The following is a 12,952-nucleotide window of genomic DNA, read 5'->3' on the forward strand; positions in this document are numbered from 1 at the left end:
GTTACAAGGTATTTTTAGTTTCGAGCACTTTGAAATCTTTTTATGGTATACTTTAGTATTTAATTACGCATACTTCCTCATTATTTTTAAACTTGAGCACATTATCACACGAATGTATGTACTCTCAAACGTCTCTTTGTTATTTAACTTTTATTCGGCTGTACACAGTTATGCAAAGTTAAACAATAACATAGGATTTCGTTAATATAGTTTTTCAAACAAAATTTTCATATCAAAATATTTCTTCGATAAATCGATTGTTTCTCTACAGGGCTGTGTTCAGAAACATTAAAAGTATCATTTTACGCTTCTTTAATGATAAACAAAGATAAAACAATATCTCTAATGTTTCTAAACGTAGGAAGATTCTAAATTAGGAAAATTAAAAACATATAATTTTGTAACACAATACTGTATGTTTATTAAACAAAATCAATTTTTTAAATTTATTTTTGGGCTAGCCATCTTATTACCATCACTTTTCCTCTTTCACCGATTATGCAATGCATCATATTTTTATAAATCATGTTTTACATGATAAATATTTCATTACTTTGAGTCTGAAATTTATTAAACAACACTTTGATGAATATCATCGTTCAAATTTCAATATAAAATATTGATTAGTAACAAAATTATTCAATAAAATTAAAATAGGTGCCATATTATCCCTTTCCCCTCTATTAATTTAAATTTAGTTTTGAAAAAAATACAAAAAGAAATATCATTATATATTATAATAATTATATAGATTCATAAATATTATAAAAAATATATACTTATGATAACATATGATATTATCACTATACGAGAATTTTACTTTATTTGAGAGTTATGAATTTATGAATAAGTGAAATACATATTTAAGTGTAGCATTAATAATTAAATGTATTTATTTTAAATTATTAAAACATTTAATAAATAATAATAAGTTTGTTTTATTAAATTAGATTTAATTAATAATAAAATATTTAAATATTCTTTAATCTCTCTCTTTCTCTCTCCCTCTCTCGCCTCCCTCTCTCTCATTCTCAAGCAAATTTACTGAAAAGTAATATGTACTGCAATTACATAATAAGTTTATTCTACTTTTATTATAAAATAAGATAAAAAACGAAATTTTCATTCCTAGTCTTATTAAAAGTCAAATATTTGTGTAAAGTGAAACAAATAATTAAAAAAATAAAAAGTGTTTCGTAATAAATATGCCGAATTATAACAAAATTTGCAATATTAATTGTTAATGTTATATATGAAGAAGCACAAAATTCAATTTCAATGACAAAAGAAAAAATGACAAAAAGAAAAAAATATATAAAAATGCTATTAAGTACTTTATGCATATAATTTGTATATGTTTCAAGATGGCGTCTATGTGCACGTGCAACAAATATAATGAAGTGTCCTACATTTAACTTTTGTTATCTAATTATTAAAAATTCATATCAATTTGCGATTGTAATTAATTTTTAAAAATCTACAAGCGTCACTTTATCGTCTAACTAAAACACAATATTTTCCCCAAGTTCGACGAGAGCAAAATAAGGAGAAGCGCCGAGAACGATCTTGAACTTTTCTACAGAATTTTCTCAGCCATTTTACCAGATTGAACTTTAATCTTCAACTAATAATACATTTAAAAAAAAATTAAATGTTTAGATGTGGTACTGTAAAGATATAAGTGTTGCTATAATAAAGAAGGCATAGAACTATCATATAAATCTAGAAGCACATTTTATCGCGCGAAGAATATGGAAGTATAATATAAGAATAATAGAAACTTTCCCGTTGCCGGCGAGACGAAAGATAAACAATTACGGAAAAATTTACAAAGTAATATTTACGGAGGTACGCGGTTAAAAATTAAGAGCTACTAAATATACCTCGAAGTCGATTCTCCTCTCCAGAGGATTTTTGGTTAGTCACTGGGAGCACCCGATCGCAGGAATCGGGCGCCATAATCTTTCGAGATTCTGGCAATTTAAAATATATATACAATTTGACGACGATAGGAACAGGAACAATTGGCAAATCGTAACACCAAAGTGACTGACCCTGTCTTCTCTCTCACTAGAGAAACCGATTCTCTATCGCGATCACGGCCGCGCGATTGTTCGATTGCCACTGAGAGCTCTCGAGGTAAGCCCGACAGAGGACAATTCACGTGTACTTCACCACTTCCGGTACGGTGACGGCGGCGGTCGTGGTGGCGATGACAATGGTAAAGAATCGCGTGTAACGCCAAGAGTGCGAATTCGCGTGTATCGAAGATTGCCGATCGATGGGGGGTAGTATGAGATAAAGAAGAAAATGATACACGAGGTCTAGTGGTGATGAAACTCGCGAAACACTAGGGCTCGCATCTCAACCGCGCGGCGGCTCGGAGACGACTGACATCCCGAGGGCTTCCGCGCCTCCTCCTGGTTGGTCGGTCGGTCGGCGGTCGCTTGGAAGGCTGGCTGGTCGCTCGACAACCCGCCTTCTGGTTCTAGCTCACTCATACCATCGTAGGCGCAGTCGCTCCGAAAACAATCACACGTCATGATCAGATTCGCTCCTCTCCATCTTCCGTTTATCCCTTTCGTTATCTTTCAAAATACAATGGCTCATCGGTTGTTCGTGATTAGGTTGTTCTGAGGTACGCTTGAAAAGTCACAAAACGTTTCGACCTGTTTAATTTAAGTAACAATTTTTTGAAAAGAGAACTGTAATTCTTTCCAAAAGAATAAAAGGGAAAAAGAAGATAGACAGAAATAACTGGGCAGTAGAATAGTCATGGTATTGATCAGACATTAGGCTATCTAGAAATAACCTAATGTCTTCAAATTCAATAACAGTGTCCATTATTCTAAATATATATCATGCCAAAGCATACAAATAGTATTTAAGAAATATAATTGCTTTTATTTATGTAAAATAACTTTTTAAAATAATAAATAAGTAATATTTTTAACATTACATACAATAATTTTTTTATACAAAACTGAAGTTTTTATTTTTTTATTAAAGTACATGTACAGTAGTATTGTTCTCTAACAAATATTCTTGTTTTTTCTCTTTCTTCATTAAATTAATTGTGATACTTCAAACATTATATTCAAACTTCAAACATTATATCACCTTTTTAAATACTGAAAAAATTATCATTAAAAAGATTGAGCAAAATGTATGCAAGTAAATTACGTGCGTGTTGTGTGAAAAAATAACCACAATTGTAATAAGCAAGCAAAAATACAATATATTGAAGACTATGGGCCGTATTCTGTAAGTTTTAATGATGTTATAATACATATATTATTAAACGATTGAACAACTTTTCTATATATACTGTTATTCATCAATAACAAATGCTCACAAACTTAGCAATAGCTAAGGCGTTATTAAGAGATATGATTCATCATGAGAGAGATATATCATTAGAAGATAATAATGGATCTAATAATGGAACTTATAGTATTTATTAGAGGTGTTCTTTTTCCAGACATCTACGCTTGGTATTCTTCTCACTCCAAAAGACGAAAACTTGCTCAACTCGTAATGATACACACACATACACGCATACGCATACATACACATATGAATATACACATACACACAAATGTTTTTCTTTTTTCTAAAAATAAAAACAAAATTTGAAAAATACATATAATCTCATTAAAATACAGGAAGAATTATTATAAAAATTATATCCATTAGATGTGCAGACTGCTAGAATTTTATTTAAGAATTTGTGTCATTTTTTAATGAAAAACAAAAAAAATATAAAAATTCCAATTCTTCCATTTTTTCAACTATAAAATTGTTAGCTCCTGTGAGATACAAAAAGCTTGTTGCTTAAGATAAAATTATTTGTTTTTCTTAAGAAAGTATTAGCAAGCATCTTCCTAAAATGATAAATACAATTATTAATTATCAAGAGAGTTGCGTTTTTATATATATTTCAAATGTGTTGCGCATTAATATTCAGTTCGTTAATAAATCGCTAGGGCGACAATTATCACGATATGCAGTCCGAGTATATCTTTTCAAGTTTTATTTTGTTTTTTCTCTGGCGAGTAGTTAGTCTCACGCAGAGAGTAGTTGCGGCAGAACAAATAAAGCGAATTATTCTAATATTGATTTTTACATCACTTTAACTCGGAAAAAACAACGTTCACATACGCATGCAACATAAATCGTCGAGGAAATACAATTTTCTCATACAAATAGTTACAAAAAATAATTATCTGTTAAACAAAAAAAAATAATTTAGTAATATTACAACAGCATTTGCTACAAAACTTTCATTCGTTTATTCTGAGTCGGAGCTTAAAACAAACATGTAACTTGGATACTTGATTTGTATTTACAGTTATTCTAATTTGAATCGTTTTGCCTCGTGTTTCTCCATATTTATAAAATAATCGCGTATTTCACATAGCACTTGAAACTGTTTAGTTTTTTAGCATTATTGTCTATAAGTTTTCATCTAGTAAACATTTATTTAGTCTTTTAGGGTTATTTTAAGAAATTGTTTTTTTGAACAATTCCTTTTTATAAGACTTGAATATTTTTTTAAAGAAACTTATTTGCAATAATTCTTCATCATTAACTCTAATCATTTCTCAAAGTATAGATTATTCGGATGTCTAATAGTTATAAGAACATTAATTTATTCGGCAAGTCTCAGATTTATAATCAATTTATAATAGATCTTAATCAATTTTTTGTTTTGCACTTATGCTTCGTGTATTGTCTGTGTACTTTGATCGTCAACTAAAATCATTTTGAAATTATATTTAATTCCAATTTTATTATTTTTTTGAGTTTATTAAACCATTTCTTATATATCAATTCTAAATCGTACAGTTTCCTTATGTCATGAACCGAATTTACTAGTTCAGTAGAACTATTTAGTTTGTAGTAGCCAAGATTTTCTCAATATTCTTCAATAATATTTGCGAAAGTAAATCTAATTTTTTCTTTCTAAATATTTTACTTGTATGGAAAATTCTTCCAATATAATTTCTATTGTCTCCGTAACTTAATTTTTTTCTTCGTTATATTTTTTGTAAATGTATAAAGAAGAAGGTAGTATAGCCACCCAGCTTTACATTTTATACAATAATTCTTAATAATCACATTAACAAATTCCCATGTCATTGTATAAATTTGCATAACTCGAAATGCGTACAGTCAAATAAAAAGTTAAAAACCAAAAATCACATTTAAGTGTACACACATGCGTGTAATAGACTCAAGTTTAGAAAGAATGAGATAGTATGTGTAATTAAATGTTAAAATATATCTTGTAAAAGTTTCGAAATGCTTGAAAGTAAAAATGTCTTATAACAAATGTTAGTTGTATACCGGCATATTAGCGCCACTATATAAGCAGGTTACTAAACAAATGATTCTATAATTACCACAATTTATCACGAAGATGAATAGCCGTAATACCTAAATGGTCCGTAGTATTATCGTTTACTTCTACTTTATAATTTCTAAATATACACATCAATTAGGAATAAAAGCAATACGTCGCAAGTAATATTCCAGGAAAAAATTTTTTATGTATAATCATATATAATTCTATATATAATTATATATTAAATATATTTATATATATTAAAATATATATAATTGTATATGATTATGTGTAATATACCAAGAAAAAAAGGAAATATTTTTTACACAAAATGTCAGTAGAAACCAAGAAAAACAAACAATCACGGTAAATCTTATATAATATCGTATACAGATTAGATAAGAAATTTTACTTTATAATATTTATTAACAAGATTTTCAATATTGGCAACATGTACAATCTCGATCTTTTAAAAAATATCTTTAGGCAGAGTTAATCATTTAGACTTTAACGACATGTTAGTAGAATAACTTTTTACGAATTGCCATTAAGCGGCCGTTAAAACATAATCGTTACTGTACAGACGTCATTAAATTTCAGTAAAGTACAGAATAGACGTCTATATTTTGATAATATTACGTAATATAGCAAAGTCTAATATGTGTGCATGTGTATACTAGCATGTGTGTGTGTGTGTGTGTGTGTGTGTGTGTGTGTGTGTGTGTTTCTCATATATAAAAACAGTATAAATAATAATTAAAATAAAAAAATCAATTCTCTTGAATATTTCCTTTCTCTAATTATTAAGTAAACAGTTTTAATTTGATGATATACTTTCTTATTCTTCCACGCATGATCTGACCCTTCTTTTCTTGGTAAGTTGTCCCAGTTGGTAAAGATTATAAAAGACATTAGTGAAATTAAATTTTCTTGTAAATTTGACGAGAGGTGTATCTCGTTACGTTAGAGTTTGCTTTGTTTACTTTAGGAAACTATTTATGCTTCTAATAAAGGTTTTCTCATATATGGCGGTGTTTGTTGAGTAAAACTGCAAAAGTGTCAGATACCTCTTGTCGCGTTCTTTCTGTCCTTTGATGTGCTTTGTATTCTTTTAAGTGTCGTATCACCCTCTTTTCCCGCTCTTCTATTTCTATGGCATTCCTCAAAGCGAACTCGTCTTCCTTGAGTCTTTTAAAAAGCATGGTTTTAAGAAAGAGTACATTTGAACTTATTTTATGTTTATAATACATATTATTATTACCCGTTTTTTATATCATTTTTAATTCAGTATAATAAAAGAGCATACCATGTATCTTTCATATATGCATGTCTATTAAATCATTCTAGAAAAAATAATTCATATATAAGTTATTATAACACAATGTATAACATAGGAGTAAATTATTGATTTTCTATGAGGTTACAAGAACTTTCACTTGCGCTTTCGTTTATAGTGTATTCACATAGATATAATAAATTATTATAGTATACTGAGTATTGAACTATTTCACATAAAAACTATTAAGTCTTTAATTATAAATAATTATTAAAAATCATTAATAAATATAATTGTTTTATATAAATGTATTGTTTTGATGTACTTTTATTTATACCTCAGAATTTCTTTAATATGTGGCATAGTTTTTATTTCTGGATTTTATTCTAAAGATTTAATTATAGAATTAATTTATAATTTTAAAATTAATGTATTGATACTTATATTTATTGTAATTTTTTTAATATTTATAGTTTCTTATTTTTTTCGAATTATTTTATTATTTATTTTTTAATAAATAGTATGTTAATAGGTATCTGTATGTATGTTTATATCAAATTACATTACATATTAAATAAACACAGATAAAATTAGATTAATATAGATTTATTTAGGGATAAATATACTCGTCTATACTTGACAATATATAGATAAATCAATAATTACGTAGAAATCTCTTGAGTGTCGCACGTTACTAAATATTAACAATACACTCATGAGATTATCGAATTGCCCTTATCAGGTTTGTTATTAATTCATTTTACGATTACAGGAAATGTTACATTAAACATAAATACATTAGCTTTTCTTGCAAATATTCTAAAATTTATTTGTAATATTATTTCAGTAATATTGCAGTAACATTTGAAAAATATTGTTAAAATTGATGTTCTACGCTTTATCCACCAGCAGAACGCCCCATCAGATAGACGCGGCGGAAATCTACTTCTCATAATTAAGATACCACATAATATATAGTAAAAGGCACAGCATTATAACATTTCTCATCTATATTTTAACGCAATGTGTCCTTGAAAAGGCAAGTTCCTAAAGTTAGGTTGAGTTTGAAATGAGACGATTTTAAAAATAAAATTTTTGGTTTTTTTGTGCAAAAATTAATTACTTGACGTAATATACTTGGAAGTTATTACATGTGTCAAAATGTTTTAATATAATGGCAATATTGTCAGAAATTTCAAAACATTGATCCGTATTCAGGACGCTTATAAAGATGTTAACGCGTTTTTGCTTCATTCTATCTTTATCGTTCATTAGACTTAAGAGGTTCAAGTGATAAGAAAAGCGCGCTAACATCTTTATAACCGCGTTCAAAATAGTAATCATTATACGTATTATAATATTTCTGCAATATTGCATTGCAATAATTCTATATGTAGACATTTTATTATTATTCTTATTATTGCAGCAATATTTTAACAACATTTCATAATGTTTTAATTTTGCATTGTTGCAATTTTACGATAAAATATTCTTGATAATATTGTTACAATCTTTTTGTGGTTTGTATGATATTGTTTTTTATTTACCTAAATCTACGTTTAATCAAAAATTTACTTCGTGATTATGTAATCTTTTAATCTTTGTAATACTTAAAAATAAAATTTATAAATTTGAGAGAAAAGTATTTTTCTCTAAAAATTATTTTGTTACTTGTAACAATTATTTTGTATGCTTATAAACAGTTCCATGGAATATATTAATATAGATTGCCGACATTTACTAGCTTAATAAAAAGCTTATCATACTTAAGTAAAAGAAAAAATTGAAGATAATTTATCATTTTTATTTTAAGCTCTTATCTTCTAATATTCATCCTGAAGATAATAGCAACATTCTTTAAAGCAGCTTGACTTTGAGAATAATTAATATAGTAACTTGAAAATATAAGTTAAAATATTAAAATGTATTTCTCTTTAATACTTAAAAAGTTAATTACACATCACAATTTTATTTTTTCGTCATTTTCATTACAAATTGATATTAAAAGGACAGATATTCAAACATTTTCCCAATATAAACAATTTAATACATTTTTATTGAAATTTCTTACGAGTACCTATATAAATTTAAAAAGCAACCTTGATTTCTTTTATAACGTCTTCGTGAATTTTGCAATAATTGATATGCTATACGCATTACGTAGTATACAGCAGAGATTTCTTAAATTTCACCAAGTTGATGAAATTTAATGGAGCTGAAATCTATCAAAGTATAAATATAAACTCTTCAACACTTTATCCTTCTCACGTTTCGTGTTCTAGTAAAGTTCCATTTGTCTCTGATCCAAGATTAGTCCTTCCTTCCCCTGTGCTTCTGTTTTTTTCCTTCCCTCTCTAACCTTTAAAAGTTTTTCGAACTCTTATCCGTATTCCTAGAGAGTATCTGAGATTTCGCCGACTCTTTGTCATGTGCAATGACCGAAATAGTCATTAATCAAATTTTAGATATAAAGCTAAGTTATAAAATAAAAGTAAATTGTTAAAAAGGATGTTTCAAACATTTCGTAAAAAAATCTGATATCTAAGTAAGATTCGATTTGATATGATATCCCGAAATACATCAGAAGAAATACTATTTAATACTGTTTGAAATGCGATAGAGTTCTCACATATTTATTCCACTCAGAAACTATGAAAATCGCAAGTCACTCTTTAACTTTTGCAATCATAAACATAATATAAAACATAATTCTCCACGGTCATTTGGGAGATGTTAAAGAAAAATTAAAAAGAAAAAAAAATGCGCTTTCTAATTTTTAATATTAATAACCTATCGATGATATAATTGTTACAGCGTAAGCAAGTTTACTGCTTCTCTTCTAAAATTGCTTTTTTCTTCTTTTTTACAAAAGAACACTCAAAAGCTCTCGATTAGTACTTAGACTTTGGAACATCGATGTATTGACTACGGGAGGGTTTAACTTTTAAAGTTCAAAGTATCGTGAAGCCCATAAAACGATTTCGTCTGTTTTTTAACTACTTCATTATGTCAATATAATTTATACTTTTCTTAGTAATAAATTTCTTCTTAATAATAAATTTAACAGTATTTAAGAATAAAAAAGGCATACAGTTATAAGTAATCAGCAGTTTTGCTTGTCAAGTTAGCAATTAAATTGTTGAAGATGTGCGCAATCAAAAGTTGTTTTGACCAACATCTTGGGAAAATAAATTAAATTCTCGAAACTTTATTATGGCGTCTTAGTTTAGCTACTAAATAGCATCAATGTATTTGTACAGCTGTAGAAACTTTTGTGAAAGAATTCTTTGGTTATATGCCCAACACAATAATATCATTGTGCATTAAATAATAGTACACGTTTATTACTTACTATATTTAGAAAAAGATGATTAATACAAAATAAAATTATCTATTTTAACTTTTTAAAAGATGCAAGTCAGATATTCACTATTTTATTGTGAGCGTGTGTATGCGTGTGTGTGTGTGTGTGTAAATATGTATAATGTATAGAAGAGAGAGGGAGTTACAGAGATAAAATAGGTGTAAGGTGGTGAGATACCATATCTTATATAATTCGCGTTGAATTGTAAGAGTTACTTCGTTACAATCCATTTAGACATTGTAGAATGGTTTCTGATCATTAGGGTTGCGTTTTAATAAAAGCTGAAATTCAATTTAAAAAGTAGCAGAAATTTTTAGAGGTGTATTGCGTAATTTTGAAAAATACGTTGGATATTAATTTTTTAACTTTAGTCTAAATTGAAGGCATAAATGTGGTTTTCAAATAATGTCAGTGAATTTAATGTGTAACGTAATGTGTATGAATTCGACATAAAGTTATATTATGTACGGGAGAGGATCGTGAGCCATTTGCATTACTGATGTTATGATCGCTTTTGCAATTTTACAACTTCATAGTGGACGTTGCATAATGCTTACTAGCAGCAAAAAAATTATTTAAAAAAATGATTTTTTAAACCAAAGAAATTATTTAAGAAAGTGTTTTTCAAATAAGATATATTTTATAAAGTGTTCATAAAACTTGTTTTACGGATTAGTATGTAAGAACAAAGGATCATTAATTAGTTTTTCTTTTTTTTTTTTAGTTAAAAGTGTCTTAATTGTCAGTATTTCTACGACTTCCATACTATCTCCCAAACGCATCCTTTTTTCTCTCTCTTTAATAAATTGTAAGTTATATTTGATCAATATACCTGATAAATTTCTACCTATAGATTGCTATAACTCTATGGAACAAATAGTGTTTATAAGAATTATATCACGTTAATATATATTAATATTTACTAAATTATTTTAAGAAAAAAAATGATATTCCACTACCCTCTTCTTTCTTGCGCGCGCGCGCGCGCGCGTGTGTGTGTGAGTAATAAAAAACTTATAATTCAAATTAATGTCTTTTAAATTAATTTCGTAAAAAATACAATTAATTTATAACGTAAATAGAACCAGAAAGAAAATATAACATTTTCGAAAATATAACATATTACCATAATGCATAATAAATTAATTCGTCAAGTAATTTAACAAACGACAACTTTATAATTTATAGTTTCTGTCTTATCAATTTTCTATAATTATTATCGAGGTTTTGTAACTAAATGTAGTGCTTTTTATTATTTATGGAAATAGATTATGGAAATTTTGTTGGATTTATTTTGCTCTTTTCATCTTTTACAATGATACTTTCTTGTTCCAAACTATCGTATTAAACCGTTGGAATTTGTTATCAGCTTAAGACATAATTCAATAAAATGCACAATTTCTGTTTCAATATGTCGACTAGGAACTTATATTGCACTTTAATATCTCAATAATAAAAATGATTCTACTCATTCCGACGAAAACTGTCGCGTATAAAGGTTGGGATAGCCAATTACATAGACACATGAAACAACAGTTTATCTACAATGCTTATCTATACAGCACTGCAATTTTTCAGAAGTATCTCAGAAATATTTCAACTCAAAAGTGAAACATTTCATAAAAATTACGAAATATGTCTGCAACATTTTTGAGATAGGTCAGGGATAACAGAAATTGCAAAATGTCTCATACTCTTACATATGAAATCTTATACAAAAATTATTAATATATTAAAAAATGAACTTTCTGAAAGATTATCAGAAAAGTTACTAAAATGGCAGAAACTTTTTTGAAATATTACTGAGGCCGTAATCTTCTGAATATAATAAATTTTATTTTTAAAATACTTTAACTTTAAACCTTCTAGTATACGATTAAAAATCGAAAAAGCAATAACAATTAGCAATACTATGTGATTATGGCAAATATGTGAATCAAATCACGGAAAATGTAAAGTAATTTAAACAAAAATAACTGTCTTAATAAATTTTAAGTCCCTTAAAGATGATAATTAAATTATTAAATTAAATCATTCAAATTATTACTACAAAAACCAAAGATTATACATAAAATATATAAAAATTACACATAAAATGTACGTAAGCATGTACACCAGCAAAAAGATATACGTCATTTATGTACACATGTTGTCAGATATATGTAACATACACATACATATATAAAAAAATATTTGAGTAACACTTTTGTTCTCGTACCTTACTGTATAAAATAAAAATTTAAAATCCATATTTGAATAACATTCATCAACTTTTTCTCTTTAATAAACTCAAAAAAAATTTTTTTAATTAAAAAAAATCCTAAAGTTAAAATATTAAGGCAAACACTGTTTCCTGTTTAATTTGTGCTACCCAATCCATTAGTATGGTTATTGCCATCGCATAGTCCAATTATATAGAACACATCATTATATGAATTTATTGATTTGATATTTTCACAAGTCATACTCAAATTGAAAGTCACAAAATTTATAAAAACATCAAATTGATATAAAAATAAATGGTGATTGATCAAAAAGTTACTTTTACAATTGTTTTGGAATTGCTTTAATATTTCAATGTCCTGAATTTTTTTCTTCTTCTGGATATGTTTTCAAATTTACTGCATGTGATAGATTTTAAAAATTTCTGTTGTAAAATTTCATAAAAATTTTATAGAAATTCCCCAGAATTGTTGTATATAAATTGTAAAAGTTGAAACTTTTCTGAAAATTTTCTACAACAATAGATAAATGATGTAGGCATATAATACAGTAGTTACTCTGTCTGAGAGAGAAATATCTCTGTCCTTACATGAAATTTTTAAGTATAGGCTATATAATGTATTGATTTTATAGCCTATACTTGAAAGTTCCTTATAAGGACAGAGATATTTTTCTTTTAGACAGAGTAATTACTGTACGTTTACATCATTTACCTACTGTAAAAAGGTTTCAACCTTTTACA

The 12,952-nt window shown here is 27.1% G+C and overlaps 1 protein-coding gene across 12 annotated transcripts in view; it reads right to left on the reverse strand.

Moving 5' to 3' along the window:
• Positions 1-12,952, reverse strand: part of LOC105194352 (potassium channel subfamily T member 2) — a 255,391-nt gene that overhangs the window by 181,369 nt on the left and 61,070 nt on the right. The window contains exon 1 of one of the 12 annotated variants that reach the window (XM_039453288.1): positions 1,884-3,636. The exons of the other annotated variants lie outside the window; for them this stretch is intronic. The gene's annotated coding sequence lies outside the window, so the exon portion shown is untranslated. Of the gene's footprint in view, positions 1-1,883; positions 3,637-12,952 lie in introns of those variants that run through there. 12 annotated transcript variants of the gene reach the window in all.

The sequence above is a fragment of the Solenopsis invicta genome, chromosome 1 (assembly GCF_016802725.1).
Source record: "Solenopsis invicta isolate M01_SB chromosome 1, UNIL_Sinv_3.0, whole genome shotgun sequence".
NCBI lineage: Eukaryota > Metazoa > Arthropoda > Insecta > Hymenoptera > Formicidae > Solenopsis > Solenopsis invicta.